General features: G+C 43.7%; 1 protein-coding gene across 3 annotated transcripts in view; it reads right to left on the bottom strand.

Moving 5' to 3' along the window:
* LOC124149284 (D-glucuronyl C5-epimerase-like) overlaps positions 1 to 23,371 on the bottom strand; it is a 349,514-nt gene that overhangs the window by 158,075 nt on the left and 168,068 nt on the right. The gene's annotated exons all lie outside the window — the stretch shown is intronic.

Here is a 23,371-nt window from a genome sequence, read left to right on the forward strand (position 1 = left end):
GGGTGTGATTAAAGGCCTTGTCAAGGCATAGTGCCTACTTGAAGCCTTTTGACAGCAAACGTTGATTTTAGGCCTTTTCAAGACAAATTCTAAAATTCAAGGCCTTTTCAGGACAAACTCTTAAATCAAGGCCTACTCAAGACAACACTAATATCAAGGCCTTTTCAAGACAAACTATAAAATCAAGGCCTTTTCAAGACAAATTATAAGATTCAAGGCCTTTTCAGGACAAACTCTAATATCAAGGCCTTTTCAAAACAAACTCTAAAATCAAGGCCTAATCAAGACAAATTCTAAAATTCAAGGCTGTTTCAAATTATGTGCGCACCCTGTCCAAAGACTCAAGCAGCGCCATGAGATGGAAGGCCTTCAGGATTGGTTTGGGGAGGTGTTGAGGGCTGCGTATTCCAGATTGGGGATTTAAGGGTGGATTATTTAAAATTCGGATCTAGGGATTTGATTTTCGTGTGTTTGGATTTTAATGGTTTGTGGTTTGGAATTCGAGCACTAGGGTAGGGAGTTGATCACTTGGGTAGGGAGTTGATCACTTGGGTAGGGAGTTGATCACTAGGGTAGGGAGTTGAGCACTAGGGTAGGGAATTGAGCACTAGGGTAGGGAGTTGAGCACTAGGGTAGGGAGTTGAGCACTAGGGTAGGGAGTTGATCACTTGGGTAGGGAGTTGAGCACTTGGGTAGGGAGTTGAGCACTAGGGTAGGGAGTTGATCACTAGGGTAGGGAGTTGATCACTTGGGTAGGGAGTTGAGCACTAGGGTAGGGAATTGAGCACTAGGGTAGGGAGTTGAGCACTAGGGTAGGGAGTTGAGCACTAGGGTAGGGAGTTGAGCACTAGGGTAGGGAATTGAGCACTAGGGTAGGGAGTTGAGCACTAGGGTAGGGAGTTGAGCACTAGGGTAGGGAGTTGAGCACTAGGGTAGGGAGTTGAGGACTGGAGTTGGATATGGGGTCTTAGTTTGGGAATCAGGCATTAAGGCTTGGGAGTGAAGGAAATATTCACAAAAATAACGGTACATCAAAATACATTTGTCACAGTGTGAGCCTGAGTTCATGCACCAATACAAGATACAGTGAATATTCAATCTTGCAAGAATCAATTTCAATTAGCTTAAATTAGATCGAGAAGAGACAAACATTGGCTTGACAGCATGAATATCTCTTATATGCTCTATTTCCATAAGGTGAGTGGGAACCGTTAAGATTTGTTTTCACCCTCTCTTGTCTTTCATTGGGGCAATTTCACCTTGAATCCCTCACAGGTTAAAACTGACAGTCACAAGTAAATCACTACTACATCAGCTATAATACAGCCTCTGCAAAATATAACACCAATTTTGTAAAATATTAAAAAGGAGAAATGTAGGAGATGTAGATTGATCGTCCCTGCACTTGACAACCTTAAGCATCCTGCATGATAATGATAAGAGGTTAAAATCCCCGTGCACCCTCTTCACTACTATATATACACCTCTGTCAGTGCACAAATAGAGGTTTAAGTGATTAAAATTAAAATTCACTCAAGATAGGGATAGGCTAGGTACATTCTTCCAAATCTCACCATCTTGAACCTACTAACAGTACATGCAAACTTTCAGCTCTTTGAGAACGAAATCTGGACCAATTCAAGTCATATGAGTTCAAAACATACATGTCCATCAAGAAAAAACTTCTTGTTCAAGACCATAACAGGTATAACTGTATATGTTACATGGGCCATCCCTGAACAGGACAAGTACCTCCAAGGATAATGTTCTCATTATTCAACTCAACAAGAAAGCCATTTAGATAGCACTTGGGTTAACTGCATGTATGAGACTGAATCTTTCCTGTCCTCAATGAATGTTCAACACACGTCCTCCTCATGTAGTGACAAGTAGATGGGATTTAGCCTCTGAACAGATAACCTGAACTAGTGAGTGAGTGAGTGAGTGAGTGAGCGAGTGAGTGAGTGAGTATTGTTTTACGCAGCTTTTAGCAAGATTCCAGCAATTCCCACGGCGGATGACAGTAGAAATGGGCTTCACACATTGTTCACATGTGGGGAATCGAATCCGGGTCTTCGGCGTGACGAGCGAACACTTCAACCACAAGGCTACCCCGCCGCCCCACCTGAACTTGTGGAAAATGTAGACCATAGCATTACAGTAGGGGCGGCGTGGAAGGGAAACTTCAGGGACTGAGACAGATTAGTGGGACCATTCAAACCCATCGTAGTGAGTGAGTGAGTGTGTGAGTTTGGTTTAAGGACATTTTTAACAGTATTCCAGCTATATCACGGCGTGTCAGCTTAATGTGGGAGGAAAGCCCCAAGTGATGCAGGTCTCAGACGTTTACCACTTCGGTGAAACCCATGAGCACGGGTATGGTGCTGACGAACCTAGAAACATTATCAGGGCGAACCGGGATTCGAATCCACAATCATAGGTTTCTGGCGTGCCCAAGGGACACAACTCTGCACAGCGAATCACGGCGCCCTAGACGACTGGGCCACCCATACCCCCCCAAAACTGTTGTAGAAAGGCTATGTGATAGTGAGAGAGTAGTGTGTGATGCTGCCACTAGCAATATTCATGCCATAGGGTTACGATGACATGCAATCTACCAAGTCAACAAATGGGGACCTATGTACATTAATCCGGAATCCTCATGGGTTCAGAAAGGATGAAAATAATATGGACTGATAGATGAAACTACGATTATCACCAAACAAAACAATGTTGGCTCTGCATGCATATAAAAGTTTAATTTGTTCTTTCGCCATTGTCAGCAATATTCAGAAACTTTGGTACCAAGTTTCAGACATATTACAAGCATAATGCAAATAAGTAGTTTTAAATTCCTCCATATAATGGATTTTCCTTTGAACAATACACCATGTCAGCTAGAAACATAATATCTTCATGTCAATTTCACAATGCTCCTAAAAATGTTACTGAAAAAAAGATTAAAGTATAAACAAAAACATTTAAGTAATAAAATATAGTCTTGAACTTTCACTGCCAGTTATAAACCAAACTAACTGGTTTCTATGTAACATGGGGACAAATGAGCTGCATAAATGTCAATAGGCCACAGTTAAGTTGTTTTATAACCAGCATGACTCAGAGATATTATGTTCATAATTCAAAAGAGACATCTATCCTGGTCGTGAGCAGATGCGGTGAAACCAAGAAACAGTGACTGGAATCTAGGGACTCCTCAACCAAGAAACTGTGACTATGATATCGTAAAAAATATATCTCCAAAATAAAAAAACAAAAATCCAAATGGAGCCCAGAACAATTCTTAATTTCAGATTGAGTAAAAACTGAGCAAGCCATTTATTCTCTCGGGTCTTAATGGCAGACTAATCTGAAAACTCCGCAACCAAGAAACCGCGATTATCCTGAATACAAGCCAAGGGGTTTTAAACTTTTATAGACTCATGTTGATATATTTGCTATCAAAAGAAACTTTGTGAAAACTATTACAGCATGAAACTGCCATCCATGACAACTTTCCCAGCATGCACTACTAATATAACAGGGGAGGTAACTGCACATAAGAAAACAGAGAAACTAACAACATGGATTGTTGTTTCAGAGATAATATCTAGCATCAGAGAGGATCACATCAATATTATTCTTGTGAACTGATAGAATATTTATGACAGTGAAATATCGGAGGAATTGCCTTTAGAGAAGGTGATGAGGTGTTATATCATACATGATATTATTGGATATAACGCAAATCTTGCCCTGTATATAATTCAGTGATTGATTGAAGAGCCTTCAAATTGTATTCCTTAATCTAAACAAAATTGTGAAACATTGCATAAAAGCAATATTGTGAACAACTGTGACATGAGCAATACTGTGAGTGAGTGAGTGAGTGAGTGAGTGAGTGAGTGAGTGAGTGAGTGAGTGGGTGGGTGGGTGGGTGGGTGGGTGGGTGGGTGGGTGAGTGAGTGAGTGAGTGGGTGAGTGAGTGAGTGAGTGCATGAGCAATACTGTGTGTGAGTGAGTGAGTGAGTGAGTGAGTGAGTGAATGCATGAGCAATACTGTGTGTGAGTGAGTGAGTGAGTGAGTGAGTGAGTGAATGCATGAGCAATACTGTGTGTGAGTGAGTGAGTGAGTGAGTGAGTGAGTGAGTGTGTGAGTGAGTGAGTGAGAGGGTGAGTGAGTGAGTGAGTGAGTGAGTGAGTGAGTGAGTCAGTGAGTGAGTCAGTGAGTGAGTCAGTGAGTGAGTCAGTGAGTGAGAGTGGGTTTAAGCCACTTTAGCAATATTCCAGCAATATCCTGGCAGGGGACACATTGTTCCTATTTGCAGAATTACATCCAATCCTTGGACTTACATGCATTCACGAAGGACAGATAATATTAATTCTCTGTTTCGAGTAGGTAGGTCAATATTACTCACTGTCTTTTCAACAAATAATATGAAGAAAAATGTCAACTCCACAAAATTAATTATAACAACCTGTTGTTAAGATGATACATACTGCTATCGATCGACGTCATGACCAGTGGAAGATATTATACAAATAATGACTGGTTTCTTCTTTATATGAAAACAAGGACCCAACCCAATGTGACCGGACCTTGACCTTGACCTTAGGATGATCTCACCAAGAGTAATCAATTGTTTTTTGTCATATTCATTTGAAAAGTGATTAATTTCACCTTTTTTTGCACTTTTCTTTTATTACAGTTACTGCACTTTTCTTTTATTACAGTTACAACTCAATCAAGAGCTTCAGAAATACTGGCAAACTGTGCATTGCTACTTGGATTTTTTTTTCTGGCAGACGATGTCAGTATTGATCACATGACAGGTCAATAGTGATCAAGGTCAGTGATGATATTTCACCTCATGGGATCAGTTTTCTTTAGTTGGCATTGATTTTCTTGTCTCATCATGTGAAATTCAAATCCTATAAGAGGCAAAACAACATTAACTTCTGTTCTCAACAATGAAGCAATGTGACGTCATATCTCTTCAAGTGACCAATCAGTATTGACAATCACCAAAATGTACACGTGCAAACATGGAAAGTTATGACGTTTATTATTTCTACCCTTAGGGATAATAAGAAAAGGTTAGCGCCTTTATAAAGGTTGATATGGACTTTTATTACCTGCATAGGCAGGTTGCTAGCCAGTTTATGCTACATGGGCTCCACAAGGTTGGTGCCCTTTGCACGATGATGCAAAACTGTCAACTGAGGCTTGTTCTCCTCATCAATCCTTCCAACTCGGTACGTTGCGTGTGCACGGATATTATGAAGCAAACAGTTGTATAATTGATGTTACTCACATGTATATTCCACAACGAAGGATCTAAAACGAATTCAGCTAAAAAATTGTTCAATGTCCATAAGTACAACTCATGCCATTCTCAGGCAGCCATTGAAGTAGAGCACAGAGAGGGAAAACATGGAATATCTTCGTCTAGAAAGCAGCAGACGAATGAGCCAGATCAAAGAATTTCCCACAAACAAGAAACCTCCAGCTTCCTCTTCCGCCTAAACTAGAAAAATTGAGACATTCACCAAACCTTCATTTCAGATTCAGTGAAAGATGTGTAAGCTGATAACTCAATCATTTGCACATCAAAAGATCAATTTTGGAAAAACCCTCGTATATCCATGATTGTTGCGAGATGCAGGAAACTGTCCAATCCCAGCCCACATCCGATTCTTCTTCAGGGTGATAATGAACCAATTCCACCCTATTTTTCACAGGCACGTTTTTACGGTTATTCTACGGCAGATCCAACCTGGAATAAATGTGTTTTTATTGCCAGTAGGGACACCAGGGGTGAAGGGCCCATCAACTCGGCGGAAAGTGTTCGTATTGTAAACCATCAGTGTTTGCTAAAGGTTTCACACCCTGTGCTTCAGTTGACCAAACTGGCCTTGAGTTCGGGGCAACATTATACAATTATAACACTGCCATTGATCTGTTGGGACACAATGAAGGTATTTCCTTGCAAATCTGCCCCCTTTCACAGGAAAAGGCAAGAGAGATCATTGTAATGCTCCTCACATCATGTGGTCAACACGTTCTGAAGTGGTTCCTTGTTTAGTTAAAAGTGAAAGCTTGCAAAAACATCCCCATGAGAAGTGTGTTATGCACGGGTACTACAGACAGAAGCTGGCAACACCGTGATGTCAGGGGGCTCAAGTTCTGCTTGTGTAATGTAGATTATCTGCTACACAGAAGAAGGTCTACAATCTGCTTCTCAGGAGAAGGAGATTTAAGTTGTTGTCAGTTTGATGTAAGACATGGTAGTTATCTGTCCCCCTCCACAAGATGAGTGAGTGAGTGAGTGAGTTGGGTTTAACGCTGCTTTTAACAGTATTTCAGTTATATCGCGGCGTGTTAGCTTAATTTGGGAGGAAAGCCCGAGTGAGTGAGTGAGTTGGGTTTAACGCTGCTTTTAACAGTATTCCAGTTATTACAGCAAATTGCGGCGCCTTAGACAACTGCGCCACCCATGCCCACGAGTGAGTGTCAGTGTGTCAGCATAATGTGATGCGGGTCTTAGACGTTTACCAGTTCTGTGAAATCCCACGAGGATGCAACTCTGCACAGTGAATTGCAGATGAGGTCTGTCACGACACTGTGAGGAAGTGTTCTATGAGTGAGTGAGTGTGTGTTGGGACTCCAGATGCTTCCAACAATATGCAAGCCTATAGTGAGTGAGTTGAGTGATTGAGTATGATTTAACGCCGCTGTTAGCAATATTTCAGCAATATCAAGGTGGGGGACACCAGAAATGACCTTCACATATTGTACCCATGTTGGGAATCGAACCCAGGTCTTCAGTATGACGAGCAAACGCTTTAACCACGAGGCTACCCGACCGCCCCTCCAAGCCTATAACAAATGCCAATAAAAAGTCCCAAATGGGCATTACCATTACAATTCCCAAATTAAATTAATATTGTTAAAACAAATTCAATGACTTGATGAAAGTGATTCATACACCCGGACCAATTAAGAGGAAAGCTTAACTTAACATTACTGCATTGAATGCAGTGTTAAAATACACTGTAAATACCTCTGAAACAAATTAAATAAAAATACCATTTTTCCAAACATGCCAATGGTTCTTACTTTGGAATCATAGATAGATCCCTGTGTCAAGCAAATTATGAAACTAGCGATGTACTTTGATTGTCTAAGGTGAGTTGAGGTGAAATTGGGTTTCATGTTGCGTTCAAGATTATTGCATGCACATGTGTGTCTGTGTGTGGGGCTGCTTGTACTAGTCCAGAATAATGCTGAGTTTATAGTGCTAGCCCACTGAGATACCATGCCGCAGTTTAACATGAATTCCCCTCTCACACACAGTATACTGACTCCGAGCCAACCAGTCCTTGTTTTAGCCCCTTAATGCCGAGCGCTAGACAGGGTAACAACAAGTACCATCTTTTAACGTCTTTAGGTATGACGCGGCCGGGAATCAAAACCCCCAACCTTCCGCTCTCAACGAGACCACGGAGGCGGTTGTGATTGTCTAAGGCTGATGAAAAATATAATAAGACCATGAAATATTGAGAGATTTTGATAGCCCCCATGGTTTCAACAGACATGAAACAATAAGTACTTTACTTTGCTTTTTGTCAGAACATCCGATCCCGTTAGTCGCCTCTTACGACAAGCATAGTTGCCTTTTACGGCAAGCATGGGTTGCTGAAGACCGATTCTAGCCCGGATAACCAACCAGCAACTTGAAGACACAGATGTGGGGAATCAAACCCAGCACTTCAGCATTACGAGCCAACACCCTTAACCACTAGGCCATCAACCTGTTGAGTGAGAAACATGAGGTCATCACAAGATGACGAATACCCTCAGCCCCGACAAAAGGCACTTTAGCCCCTGCTTACCGTATTTGACGTAATAAGTGCCCAGGGCACTCTCAAAATTAGAAATAGGGGGCTCTTAGTGGAATATAATTTTGGTGAAAAAAAAAACAGAGTTAAAAGATGAATTCCCTGGTTTATGCTGACAATCTGAAATGTTTATACACGACAGATATATTTTACCAGAATTTAATTGCCCATAATTAAGGGTGATATAACACACGAGTGCGTATTATACACAAATAAATAGGTCCTGTGTACATTGATCAATCGGAAGGGGTGCAAATTGGGATTGTTCACTGGCCAATATATTAGCAAATATCGCAGTGGGCGCTTATTAGAGCAGGGCGCTTATTTTGTCAAATATGGTAATACAAGTACCAAGTTGGGATAAAAGTCTTTCATGGTTTTTAAGATATGCTCCGGAAATGAACTACAGACAGACAATATCTCTCCCATTTTAAGCCGGGGGTATAAAAATCATCACACGTCCTAATATCAATCGACCTATTGGAGATCATGATGCCACACTATTTGACTCGACATACCCTTCACATCACAAATGTCTCCTTGAACACCTTCAGTTCCCCTACCAAACAGATCCAACTGTCATGAAAAAATATTACACAGGAAATAAATTTCTGTAACTATCCCAAGTAAGTCAGTTATCTGTGTTGTTTTTTACCTAGATTTCGGCCTCAAGGTTATTATACTACTTCAAGTTTCCTGTCACCAACACACATGACCACAACAACACCATCTATCAAAATAAAATATCTGTTTAATCCTAATTTCCCCTCCAGCATATAATGACTTACTAAAAAACACATTTCAAGGAAATACCAGCGTCACTATTCAGGAAAAATGAGAAAAAAACACGAATAAGAGCTGTTTCAACAGAAAGACGTCAGTTCGTCAAATATTTATCAAGGTGCTGAAAAACATCTCCAATACGGATTTCTCTTTTATCCAGCAGGCTTTAATCTGAAATAATTCACTCCATTCCAAAACGCACTTACCTAAACTTCCAAGGATAGAAAAAAGGTTTGTCACTGGATGAAGATATCACCAGATCCTCGGAAGAAGCAACAGGCGACTTGAGCGATGTAATTTCAGACCATTTAAAAATTGCACTAAAAATATAACTTCTTTACCAAATGTTTTTTTCTCATTTGCAATGCCCCATGAGACTTCAGATGATCATGTAGATCAATACTAGTGCCTCTTAATCAGGTCCAATATCCCTACTGCGACCCCCAAACACAAAAGAGCTATTTCAATTTGTCTAGCTGGCGTTCTCTAACAGAGGCGGTCCCTATTACACTATTCTCGATAACATCCGACATCAAAAGCTCCGTGTCCAACACGGCTCCGTTTAGGACGTTCTGCGATGGATCGTTTGCTTCGAAGGGGTATCTCCATTAGGGGGATTATTTCAAGTGTCAATGACAACGATTTCGCTGTCAATTCTGCATTTTTTGGATCCAGACTGCAATCGCTGATGCACTTTTTGAATAAGAGTTTGAATGGACCTTTGGACAAGAGCACGGTGTGGAGTGGATGAAAGATATTAAAAAGTTTCATTGGATTTATTGGGACAATGGCAACTTGAGGCTCGAGCTGGAAACATCTACCACTGGCAAGGGAGCCATCAGTGTTATTAGCACCATGTCTTCATCAGGAAGAACAGGATATGTAGCAAATCCCCAAGTTTCGGGCGACAAAGTGGCCCGAAGTAGACAACAACACAATTCTTGACATCCCATCATGTCTCAGGTTATCACACATGGTCAATTTGTAATTTTCTAAATTGTTTTATGTTGTACAAAAAGAATGACTTATTTGTTTTACACCATTCTGGGCGGCCACAGCTAGTCAGCTTCCCGTGGGAAGTCGTGCTGCTTCCTGTGCTGTCTGGAGTAGAACAGTTCCCAGTTTCCCATGCCAGTCTCCCTGTGGGTATTCTGGAATAGAAGGTCCCCAGTTTCCCATGCCTGTTTCCCTGTTGGTATTCTGAAATAGTTGGTCTTCAGTTTCCCATGCCTGTCTCCCTGTGGGTATTCTGGAATAGTTGGTCTTCAGTTTCCCATGCCTGTCTCCCTGTGGGTATTCTGGAATAGTAGGTCTTCAGTTTCCCATGCCTGTCTCCCTTTGGGTATTCTGGAATAGTAGGTCTTCAGTTTCCCATGCCTGTCTCCCTGTGGGTATTCTGGAATAGAAGGTCCCCAGTTTCCCATGCCTGTCTCCCTGTGGGTATTCTGGAATAGTTGGTCTTCAGTTTCCCATGCCTGTCTCCCTGTGGGTATCCTGGAATAGTAGGTCCATTGTCTCCCATGCCTGTCTCCCTGTGGGTATTCTGGAATAGTGGGTCCCCAGTTTCCCATGCCAGTCTCCCTGTGGGTATTCTGGAATAGTTGGTCTTCAGTTTCCCATGCCTGTTTCCCTGTGGGTATTCTGGAATAGTAGGTCTTCAGTTTCCCATGCCAGTCTCCCTGTGGGTATTCTGGAATAGTTGGTCTTCAGTTTCCCATGCCTGTCTCCCTGTGGGTATTCTGGAATAGTAGGTCTTCAGTTTCCCATGCCTGTCTCCCTGTGGGTATTCTGGAATAGTTGGTCTTCAGTTTCCCATGCCTGTCTCCCTGTGGGTATTCTGGAATAGTAGGTCTCCAGTTTCCCATGCCTGTCTCCCTGTGGGTATTCTGGAATAGTAGGTTTTCAGTTTCCCATGCCTGTCTCCCTGTGGGTATTCTGGAATGGTGGGTCTCCAGTTTCCCATGCCTGTCTCCCTATGGGTATTCTGGAATAGTGGGTCTCCAGTTTCCCATGCCTGTCTCCCTATGGGTATTCTGGAATAGTGGGTCTCCAGTTTCCCATGCCTGTCTCCCTTTGGGTATTCTGGAATAGTAGGTCTTCAGTTTCCCATGCCTGTCTCCCTGTGGGTATTCTGGAATAGTAGGTCTTCAGTTTCCCATGCCTGTCTCCCTATGGGTATTCTGGAATAGTAGGTCCCCAGTCTCCCATGCCTGTCTCCCTGTGGGTATTCTAGAGGAGAACATGTACCTTGTTATACTTCTCTATGGAGCACAATAGGTCCCTAGTTCCACTGTGGGTATACTGAAGTAAGTGAGTAAATATGGTTTTATGGCACTTTTAGAAATATTCCAGCCATATCGTAACGGGAACACCAGAACTGGGTAAGTTAAACATTTTAAGTTGGTTGAGTGGTTTGTTGTTTAACGCCGCACTCAGCAATATTCCAGCTATATGACGGTGGTCTGTAAATAATCAAGTCTGGACCGGAAATCAAGTGATTGATATCATGAGCATCGATCAACGCAATTAGGATCAATAACATGCATCAACCAAGTCAGCCAGTCTGACCACTCAATCCTGTTTGTCGCCTCTTACGACAAGCATAGTCACCTTTTATGGCAAGCATGGGTTGCTGAAGACCTATTCTACCCTGGATCTTAAATATTTTAAGATGAGAGGCCCATGAAAGTGGCATAATTCTACCTCTGCCAGACCAAACCCTTCAAGTTATTCTGTTTTCGAATCCTCAAGCATAGGAAGGGAGATTTATAGCATGTTTGACCTGATTTCATACAGAGAACACAAGCAGTCAAGGATAGAATTCTCCCACTAATCTGGAAGGTAGTATTGTCATTCTGTGGCTGCTTTGATGCGATTGCTACATAAATAATATAAATAAATTCCAGGATAATTCCTGCACACCTATTAGCAATGGTATTTTCCATACAACTATTTAACATCTAGACAGTCCTTAGCAGTGTATGCATTATGCATGAAGACATCACATTTATTTTTACATTAATCAGTCTACAGTGCATTTGTTTCATGCATGAGTGTCATAAATTTCAAAAACTAACAAACCTTTGTGGAGAATGTTACACAATAGTCTGATGCTTTTCGGATATTTATTGAAACTTATTCTAATGGAGACCATTCCAAGCAGAATCACTCACTGTTATCGCTGTCATTTGCATGTTGGGGAATCATTTGCTCTTTAGATGATAATACATACCACATATAAACATTCTCTTGGAGAATAATTGGGGTATTTGCTATTCTGGAAACGAGCAAACCATTTGGAAGTTCAGATTGTGACATTTGATCATGCAATATTTACCACTGATGGCTTCAAAATCTTTGCTTTTTCTTTCGATTTGTATTTATGTGTATGTGTGCTGGAGTCAAATTGCAGTTATGACTTATCACTGAGTAAATAGATTTTTTAAACCTTTTTTATATTTGAACCAAATAACCGAAGGGGAATAAGTGAGTGAGTGAATATTTTTGATTTGATCAGCACAAAATACAGCAGTCACATCCAAGCAGCCTAATAATAATCAAGTATGGACTAGACAGACCATTACTTGATTGCAATGATCTTTGTAATCAGGATACACAACACATCATTTGGACAGGTCACACATTGTAACATTCCCACATTGATGAGTTTTATTTCCCGGGGGACAATGACCCTGGCTTCTGTAGGGTCAGCCATTTGAGGACAACACTCGGACAGGGCAATAGTTGGGGGAACAGTTGGAGGTGAGACATGCCTGCTGACTGACTGAGTGAAGACAGTAGGGAACCACTTGGGAAGACCAACACGGGCTCCATGCTGAGTGAAGACAGTAGGGAACCACTTGGGAAGACCAACACTGGCTCCTTGCTGAGTGAAGACAGTAGGGAACAACTTGGGAGGACCAACACTGGCTCCATGCTGAGAGAAGACAGTAGGGAACCACTTGGGAAGACCTACACTGGCTCCATGCTGAGAGAAGACAGTAGGGAACCACTTGGGAAGACCAACACTGGCTCCTTGCTGAGTGAAGACAGTAGGGAACCACTTGGGAGGACCAACACAGGCTCCTTGCTGAGTGAAGGCAGTAGGGAACCACTTGGGAAGACCAACACTGGCTCCTTGCTGAGTGAAGACAGTAGGGAACCACTTGGGAAGACCAACACTGGCTCCTTGCTGAGTGAAGACAGTAGGGAACCACTTGGGAAGACCAACACTGGCTCCTTGCTGAGTGAAGACAGTAGGGAACCACTTGGGAAGACCAACACTGGCTCCATGATGAGTGAAGGCAGTAGGGAACCACTTGGGAAGACCAACACTGGCTCCATGATGAGTGGAGGCAGTAGGGAACCACTTGGGAAGACCAACACTGGCTCCATGCTGAGTGAAGGCAGTAGGGAACCACTTGGGAAGACCTACACAGGCTCCATGATGAGTGAAGACAGTAGGGAACTACTTGGGAAGACCAACACTGGCTCCTTGCTGAGTGAAGACAGTAGGGAACCACTTGGGAAGACCAACACTGGCTCCTTGCTGAGTGAAGACAGTAGGGAACCACTTGGGAAGACCAACACTGGCTCCTTGCTGAGTGAAGACAGTAGGGAACCACTTGGGAAGACCAACACTGGCTCCATGATGAGTGGAGGCAGTAGGGAACCACTTGGGAAGACCAACACTGGCTCCATGATGAGAGAAGACAGTAGGGAACCACTTGGGAAGACCAACACTGGCTCCTTGCTGAGTGAAGGCAGTAGGGAACCACTTGGGAAGACCAGTAGGGAACCACTTGGGAAGACCAGTAGGGAACCACTTGGGAAGACCAACACAGGCTCCTTGCTGAGTGAAGACAGTAGGGAACCACTTGGGAAGACCAACACTGGCTCCTGGCTGAGTGAAGACAGTAGGGAACCTCTTGGGAAGACCAACACAGGCTCCTTGCTGAGTGAAGACAGTAGGGAACCTCTTGGGAAGACCTACACTGGCTCCATGCTGAGTGAAGACAGTAGGGAACCACTTGGGAAGACCTACACTGGCTCCATGCTGAGAGAAGACAGTAGGGAACTACTTGGGAAGACCTACACTGGCTCCATGCTGAGAGAAGACAGTAGGGAACTACTTGGGAAGACCTACACTGGCTCCTTGCTGAGTGAAGGCAGTAGGGAACCACTTGGGAAGACCAACACTGGCTCCATGCTGAGAGAAGACAGTAGGGAACTACTTGGGAAGACCTACACTGGCTCCATGCTGAGAGAAGACAGTAGGGAACCACTTGGGAAGACCAACACTGGCTCCTTGCTGAGTGAAGGCAGTAGGGAACTACTTGGGAAGACCAACACTGGCTCCTTGCTGAGTGAAGACAGTAGGGAACCACTTGGGAAGACCAACACTGGCTCCTTGCTGAGTGAAGACAGTAGGGAACCACTTGGGAAGACCTACACTGGCTCCATGCTGAGTGAAGACAGTAGGGAACCACTTGGGAAGACCAACACTGGCTCCTTGCTGAGTGAAGACAGTAGGGAACCACTTGGGAAGACCTACACAGGCTCCTTGCTGAGTGAAGACAGTAGGGAACCTCTTGGGAAGACCAACACTGGCTCCTTGCTGAGTGAAGACAGTAGGGAACTACTTGGGAAGACCAACACTGGCTCCTTGCTGAGTGAAGACAGTAGGGAACCACTTGGGAAGACCTACACTGGCTCCTGGCTGAGTGAAGACAGTAGGGAACTACTTGGGAAGACCAACACTGGCTCCTTGCTGAGTGAAGACAGTAGGGAACCACTTGGGAAGACCAACACTGGCTCCTTGCTGAGTGAAGACAGTAGGGAACCACTTGGGAAGACCAACACTGGCTCCATGCTGAGAGAAGACAGTAGGGAACTACTTGGGAAGACCAACACTGGCTCCTTGCTGAGTGAAGACAGTAGGGAACCTCTTGGGAAGACCAACACTGGCTCCTTGCTGAGTGAAGACAGTAGGGAACCACTTGGGAAGACCAACACAGGCTCCTTGCTGAGTGAAGACAGTAGGGAACCACTTGGGAAGACCTACACTGGCTCCATGCTGAGAGAAGACAGTAGGGAACTACTTGGGAAGACCTACACTGGCTCCATGCTGAGAGAAGACAGTAGGGAACTACTTGGGAAGACCTACACTGGCTCCTTGCTGAGAGAAGACAGTAGGGAACTACTTGGGAAGACCTACACTGGCTCCATGCTGAGAGAAGACAGTAGGGAACCACTTGGGAAGACCAACACTGGCTCCTTGCTGAGTGAAGACAGTAGGGAACCACTTGGGAAGACCAACACTGGCTCCTGGCTGAGTGAAGACAGTAGGGAACCTCTTGGGAAGACCAACACAGGCTCCTTGCTGAGTGAAGACAGTAGGGAACCTCTTGGGAAGACCTACACTGGCTCCATGCTGAGTGAAGACAGTAGGGAACCACTTGGGAAGACCTACACTGGCTCCATGCTGAGAGAAGACAGTAGGGAACTACTTGGGAAGACCTACACTGGCTCCATGCTGAGAGAAGACAGTAGGGAACTACTTGGGAAGACCTACACTGGCTCCTTGCTGAGTGAAGGCAGTAGGGAACCACTTGGGAAGACCAACACTGGCTCCATGCTGAGAGAAGACAGTAGGGAACTACTTGGGAAGACCTACACTGGCTCCATGCTGAGAGAAGACAGTAGGGAACCACTTGGGAAGACCAACACTGGCTCCTTGCTGAGTGAAGGCAGTAGGGAACTACTTGGGAAGACCAACACTGGCTCCTTGCTGAGTGAAGACAGTAGGGAACTACTTGGGAAGACCAACACTGGCTCCTTGCTGAGTGAAGGCAGTAGGGAACAACTTGGGAAGACCTACACTGGCTCCATGCTGAGTGAAGACAGTAGGGAACCACTTGGGAAGACCAACACTGGCTCCTTGCTGAGTGAAGACATTAGGGAACCACTTGGGAAGACCTACACAGCCTCCTTGCTGAGTGAAGACAGTAGGGAACCTCTTGGGAAGACCAACACTGGCTCCTTGCTGAGTGAAGACAGTAGGGAACCACTTGGGAAGACCAACACTGGCTCCTTGCTGAGTGAAGACAGTAGGGAACCACTTGGGAAGACCTACACTGGCTCCTGGCTGAGTGAAGACAGTAGGGAACCACTTGGGAAGACCAACACTGGCTCCTTGCTGAGTGAAGACAGTAGGGAACCACTTGGGAAGACCAACACTGGCTCCTTGCTGAGTGAAGACAGTAGGGAACCACTTGGGAAGACCTACACTGGCTCCATGCTGAGAGAAGACAGTAGGGAACTACTTGGGAAGACCAACACTGGCTCCTTGCTGAGTGAAGACAGTAGGGAACCTCTTGGGAAGACCAACACTGGCTCCTTGCTGAGTGAAGACAGTAGGGAACCACTTGGGAAGACCAACACTGGCTCCTTGCTGAGTGAAGACAGTAGGGAACCACTTGGGAAGACCTACACTGGCTCCATGCTGAGAGAAGACAGTAGGGAACTACTTGGGAAGACCTACACTGGCTCCATGCTGAGAGAAGACAGTAGGGAACTACTTGGGAAGACCTACACTGGCTCCTTGCTGAGAGAAGACAGTAGGGAACTACTTGGGAGGACCTACACTGGCTCCATGCTGAGAGAAGACAGTAGGGAACCACTTGGGAAGACCTACACTGGCTCCTGGCTGAAAGAGGCCGGTACCTGCACATGGAGCCACTTGGTGTGGAGACAAGCACTTCACCAAGATATGGCTGTTGACCCCTACTGGTGTGTCTGATCTCACCTCAGCATCACACATCTTGCAGACTCCCATTCATCTTGGAGCTGTAATTTTTGCCGACTATGGCATAAACTGTAACTGCATTCACTTTATCACACTGAGCTGCCATTGACCAATGAAGGACCACCTGATTATTGGGCTATACAGACAAGGTCAGGATTCAGACTGGAAGTCCCTTTGCTGTAGATTTGGGGTTCATATCAAGTAAGTAAAATTCCCTGTTTTAAAACTCACACATGACTTTGGCAAAGGTGAACATAAACTGTGCCCTGATGTACCTCAGCTGTTAGTTTGACATCAATATAATGCATGATCTAGAAATGCAATATCACTGAAAATTGAAAACAGGAAATTACCTAAATGTCCGCTCAAACCTGTAGGCACCTCCATATAGAAATAATGATGGTTTCTTGAAAAAAAGGTCATCTATTTATTGTCAAGACATCTAGAAAATATTACAGGCCATTGTGTTGACTCTGATACTGATCTGGACAATTAAATGTCTCACTTTTGACATAGGACACAATTTAGCCAGTGAGTGTGTGAGTGAGTTTGGGGTGATGTTGCTTTTAACAGTATTCAGTAAATCTTTGGGAAGGAAAGCCCAAGTGTTGCAGATCCTTTAGGTTAACCATAGAAACCCCATGAGCATGGTTATGGTACTGGCAAATCTATGACAAGTTAGGATCCTGGTACAGCAAAGGGACACAACACTGAACAGTACATTGCAGTGCTTCAGATTCTCAAAACTAGGTCACAGACCGCACTGATCAATATGTCTTGCAATTCATTTCATTTTTTCATGCATTACACTGAAAGGAACGGAAAATAACCTTACTAAATTCATACTTTAACTACAAATTAGCCCTATTCTGTTTGATCTGCAACTCTAGCAAGATGCCAGTTTAGCAGTATCTCGTTGTTGTACAATGAGTTGTACAAGTGACTGGTCTTTGATCAAAATTCCAGAATCAAGTTTAACCTTATAGTAAGGAACTATCTGTTCAATGAATAACAAAGTGAGAGTATAACTGATCTATTTCAAGAACATTCACCAGCCTTGCCAAGTCATTACAATTATCATCTTGTTGACCTTAGTTACCACTGCCAAGGCCACATGAAATTCCAGTTTTACGCTTCCAAATAACTTTAACTTCATCTCATCACCATGAATATGAATGGCTCTTCACGGCAGTGTATATGTCCTGGAACGTGATATCTTTCATTGTGAGACCACAAATGGCAGTCAAGGGGCCAATCCAAAGATTGAAACTTGGCATGGTGCCAGCTGTTATGTACATCAGAGTGACAGTCAAAGCTGCCTTGCTGTCAATCAAGGTACACTTTCTATGTACACATTTAATAACCCGTCAGAACCACAGGTTCAAAACATTTCATGGGTACTCATTTCATGAGCTACAGAATGAAATGTGTGCCCAAACTGTATCGTCTTGCTTCTTTATCTACATACTTGGACCCGTGAATATCCGGGGTAGAATCGGTCTTCAGCAACCCATGCTTGCCGTAAAAGGCAACTATGCTTGTCGTAAGAGGCGACTAACGGGATCGGGTGGTCAGGCTCTCTGACTTGGTTGGTGCATGTCATTGATCCCAATTACGTTGAGCGATGCTCATGATATCAATCACTTGATTGTCTGGTCCAGACTCGATTATTTACAGACCGCCATCAAAAAGCTGGAATATTGTTGAATGTGGCGTTAAACAACCAACCAACCAACATTAGTTTGGACATGATTTCTTCTTTTACTAGGATGGCATATAAATGGCAGTATTCATTAATTGCAAAACATCTATTTGTGATATATACTCATCTGTTACCTTACACAAAATCATTTATATCATCAAAATATCTGTTATTAATTTTCCTAACTTTGCATAATACTCTCACTCTCTTTGCTTGTTCTAGTCCAGACCAACGCCAGCTGAGTGAGTGAGTGAGTGAGTGAGGTTTTACGCCGCTTTTAGCAATATTCCAGCAATATCACAGCGGGGCACACCAGAAATGGGCTTCACACATTGTACCCATGTCGAGAATCGAACCCGGGTCTTTGGCGCGACGAGCTAACGCTTTAACCACTAGGCTACCCGACCGCCCCATCCCCCAGCTGAGAACATGGATAACAGTACACTGACACCGAGCCAACCAGTCCTTCCTTTATCCCTTATGTTAAGCACCAGGCAGGGTAACAACAAGAATCACCTCAGACGACTGGGCTACCCGTGCCCCCCTCTATCTTAGAGCACAGGCAAGTACTCCAGTTCTGCGAACTATAAACTGCAGGTCGCACTCTAACCATTCACATTTGAAGCAGATTGCACAACTTTATATAAACTTAGGTTCGTGCATAACCAAAATAGTGACCACCCACTGGGCGAAAGTATTTGCCAGTGGTATAACAGCAAGCAAAGGTTGCTGGGAACCTATATTCTTATCCGGAATCCCCGAGGGTGATATATTATCAGAGTAATTACAGTACTATATTTAATGCGCACAACACCACATATTGTAGAGGTATTGACAGGCACCTTGGGGCAGGATGAATGTCATGCAGTCACCACTTGGTGTCATGACAAGCTACAGTACATACTGCCAGCAGAATATTATTTTCAAGCTGATTATTTTGGATTTATTGGCTTGAACAAACATTGGCCCAAATTTCAATGTATGTGGGTGGAAAACAGAACAAAGAAAATATGAGTGAGTTGGGTTTAATGCCGCTTTGAACAGTATTCCAGTCATGTCACGGCGTGTCAGCTTAATGTGGGAGGAAAGACCGAAGTGATGCAGGTCTCAGACGTTTACCACTTCGCTGAAACCCACGAGTACAGGTATGGTGCTGACAAACCTAGAAACATAATCGGGGATTCGAACCCACAATCATTGGTTTCTGGCATGCAACTCTGCACAGCAAATCGCGGCGGCTTAGACGACTCTCACCATAACTCCCTGATGATTCATGGAAACTTTTCCCAGATCATTCTTAAAATATCTTATTCAACAAAGATTTTATTCATAGTGTTTCAAATGAACTTATAAAATAAAGTGACAAAACCCCTTTTTTATCCAATAGAAATCTCTGCATAAAGCTCAGTCGATTGTACAATTCCGATTATATGATGAGCTTGTGTTAATGAATCACTATCAAATAGTGATGATACCAGTGGTTCGTGAAAAGATGAGTGTACCCATCACAAACACATGCAAAGGCAAGTGAATTGTTCACTGACAAAACACAGGAACATATGGTACAAGTCAAAATAACCAATGAAAGAATGAAAGAAAAACAAGCAAGCTTTAACTTTAGCATGACATCGAGAATTGTGTGGTTTGACACAAATTTCAGACATTCCGTCATCATTCTACATTTCTGCCGAGAAAGTCGAGAACGTCAGCTGGTATCAATTAATGGTGGATGACATTTAATTAAGAGTTAGCATCCAGCAACTGTTTGTTGTTGTTATAAAGCCAGTGAGATGGGGTTAACGCTGTATTTCACAGTGTTCCAGTTGTATCAGGGCGTAATGTGGGAGGAAAGCCTGAAGTGATGCAGGTCTTAAGATGTCTACCACCTTGGCGAATCCCACGAGCACGGGTATGGTGCTGACAAACCTAGAAACACAATCAGGGTGAACTGTGATTCCAAACCATGGTCATAGGTTTCTGGCATGCCAAGGGGATGCAACTCTGCACAGTGAATTGCAGCGCCTCAGATGCCACCCGTGCGCCATCAAACTTTCAGTTTGTTCTGTTTGTTTGTTGTTTAACGCCGCACTCAGCAATATTCCAGCTATATGACAGCGGTCTGTAAATAACAGAGTCTGGACCAGACAATCCAGTGATTGACATCATGAGCGTCGATCCAAGTCAGCGAGCCTGACCACCCGATCCCGTTAGTCATCTCTTAAGACAAGGATAGTCGCCTTTTACGGCAAGCATGGGCTGCTGAAGACCTATTCCACCCTGGATCTTCACAGGTATCTACGTATCGCATATGTCACCCATGAACCACCTGCACTTCATGCTATTTTGTTTCGACACCTGAATTTGTCAGTTCAGTCTACTTAGTTCACTGTATTGTTTACTGCTTTTTTTCACATGGCACGCGTCTGTGTGTGTTCACCAACCTTTCCGGTAGTGCTCTCAGGGCAGACGCTCTACCACTAGACCACGGAGGCGGTCGGGTTGCTGAAGACCTATTCTACCCCGGATCCTTACGGGTCCATCATACTTTTAAAAAATGGAAGGCCTGACATTGTCATGACACAGTCCCAAGTTGGACCACAAAAGAGCACCAGAACTCATAACGTGAGAGTAAACAGCAATGCTTCTAGAATAAACTTCATGAAGATGTTTCTAAGTCTGGAGGAGAATATGCTGTGACAGATGTAAGAAGCCATACTGTACATATATACTCAGTTGACCTTGAGGGCAGGGGAATAGTTTGTTCATATGTGATATAATTCTTTGCATTTTATCTCCTGTTTCCCTGCATGTGACATTTATGTGGACTCCACCCTCTTAAAACAAGTTCCATCATCAAAGGTCCTTTATCACCTACAGAGGAATTGTGTTCAGGAAGGGTGTTCATCCACAGAAACATGTCTCAAGTAAACACAATATTTATACAAGCATATGACTCATGTAAGTGAGTGACGGAGTATGCATGTGGGTGGTTGATTGAGTGATTGTTTGAGTGGGTGAGTGGGTGAGTGAATGATTGATTGAGTGAGTAGTTGATTGAGTGGGTGGTTGAGTGGTTTGGTTTAATTTGATGTTTACTCTGCAATGTTTCAGCTATATGATGGCGGTATGTAAATAATCATGTCTGGACCAGACAATCCAGTGATTGACATCATGAGCATCGATCCACGCAATTGGGATACAATGGCATGCATCAACCCAGTCAGCGAGCCTGACCACCCAATCCCATTAATTGCCTCTTACGACAAGCATTGTCGCCTTTTTCGGCAAGCATGGGTTGCTGAAGACCTATTCCTCCCTGGGTTGAGTGACTGATTGTCCGAGTGGGTAGGTGTGTGATTTGTTGAATGAGTGATTTGTCAACTGAGTGATTGTTTGAGTGCTTGAGTGTGTGAGTTAGTGTTTGAGTGATTGGTTGAGCAATTAATTGAGTGGGTGAGTGATTGATTGAGTGGTAGATTGAATCGTTGAGTGAGTGAACAATTGATCAAATGAATGAATGAACGTTGCTGGGGATCAGTTCTAACTCGGAATCACAACAAGGGGTAAGTGAATGAGTGAGTGAGTTGGGTTTACACGGCTTTTAACAGTATTCCAGTTATATCACGGCATGTCAGCTTAATGTGGGAGGAAAGCCCGAAGTGATGCAGGTCTCAGACGTTTACCACTTCGGTGAAACCCACGAGCACGGGTATGGTGCTGACAAACCTAGAAACATAATCGGGGCGAAACGGGATTCGAACCCACAATCATAGGTTTCTGGCGTGCCCAAGGGACGCAACTCTGCACAGCAAATCGCGGCGCCTTAGACGGCTTGGCCACCCGTGTCCCCCTACTTGGGGTAAGCAAAGTGTGCCGGGCCCTGTTCCACAAAGTGATCTCAGAGCTAAGACCAACACCAACAAACCATATCTGTACTGGACCAGTGAAGATCCGGAGTAGAATAGGTCTTCAGCAACCCATGCTTATCGTAAGAGGCGACTAACGGGATCGGGTGGTCAGGCTCGCTGACTTGGTTGATGCATGTCATCGATCCCAATTGCGTGGATCAATGTTCATGATGTCAATCACTGGATTGTCTGATCCAGACTCGACTATTTACAGACCGCTGTCATGTCGCTGGAATATTGCTGGGTGCAGCTTTAAACAACAAACAAACAAACAAACATAACTGTACTGAAATCACTAACATACCAAACAACTTTACTGACACATTGTGTCAAATCCATCCACAAGACACAGTGTGTGGTCCTACAGCAAACAACACATATCTAAATATACTTCTGATATTTCTTCAAATCCATGTTCCCTACAGCCCTATCTGCATACAAAAAAAGGTTTTTCAAAATAACACAGAAGCATCTTGAGGCTCGGAAACAGCTCACAATGCCCAGATATTAATCTTATCCAAGAAACGCAAACTAATGCTATTTCTTGTGAAAAGAGAAAGCCAGGCATATTTCGGAACCATGACGCCAAAGGCAGTTCCGAGTACAGTCTTTTCAGCGTAATCTCCTCGGACACAAAGAAGAATGGGATTATGTATGGGTGAAGAGATTTTCATATGCACCCAAAGGCCCTCGTCAACGAGAAAACTGTAAGCATGACGTACAGCAAGATTCTTTTGTTGTCCCAATAATGGCTAGAAAATGAGAAAGAGGAAACAAATTTGAGAGGAAAACATACATTAAAGATTCCTTTTCACATCTCTATCTGGCGTGGTTATTCATGAAGTGTGGCAGGCTATGCTCACCTTTTACAGACACCTGGTATCATCACCACTTGATGGTGATTCATAACCCATGTTTATTACATGGTCAGAATTGTTCAGTGAACTCGCTTTGTCACTTTGACATATTTATTATTATCATTTTCCATTATTCTAATGGTTTGGATAACAAAGATGTCTGTGAAATGGTGTAATCTGGAAATGTGCTGGAATTCAGGATGGCAGTAAATATAACAGACAATACTATATACGAGGGTGTGAAATGGGGTTTAATGTCACACCTGCTTGTAATGGGCAGGATGAATAACGAATTAACAGAGCTAGCCCAACGTTATACCATGCCACAGTTTACATGGATACCCCACTCAGACACAGTATACTGACTCTGAGCCTACCAGTGCTCAGTTTACCACCTTCATGCCGAGCATCAGGC

This window comes from Haliotis rufescens, unplaced genomic scaffold (genome assembly GCF_023055435.1).
Source record: "Haliotis rufescens isolate VD_foot unplaced genomic scaffold, xgHalRufe1.0.p SCAF_13, whole genome shotgun sequence".
NCBI classification, from domain to species: Eukaryota; Metazoa; Mollusca; class Gastropoda; order Lepetellida; family Haliotidae; genus Haliotis; species Haliotis rufescens.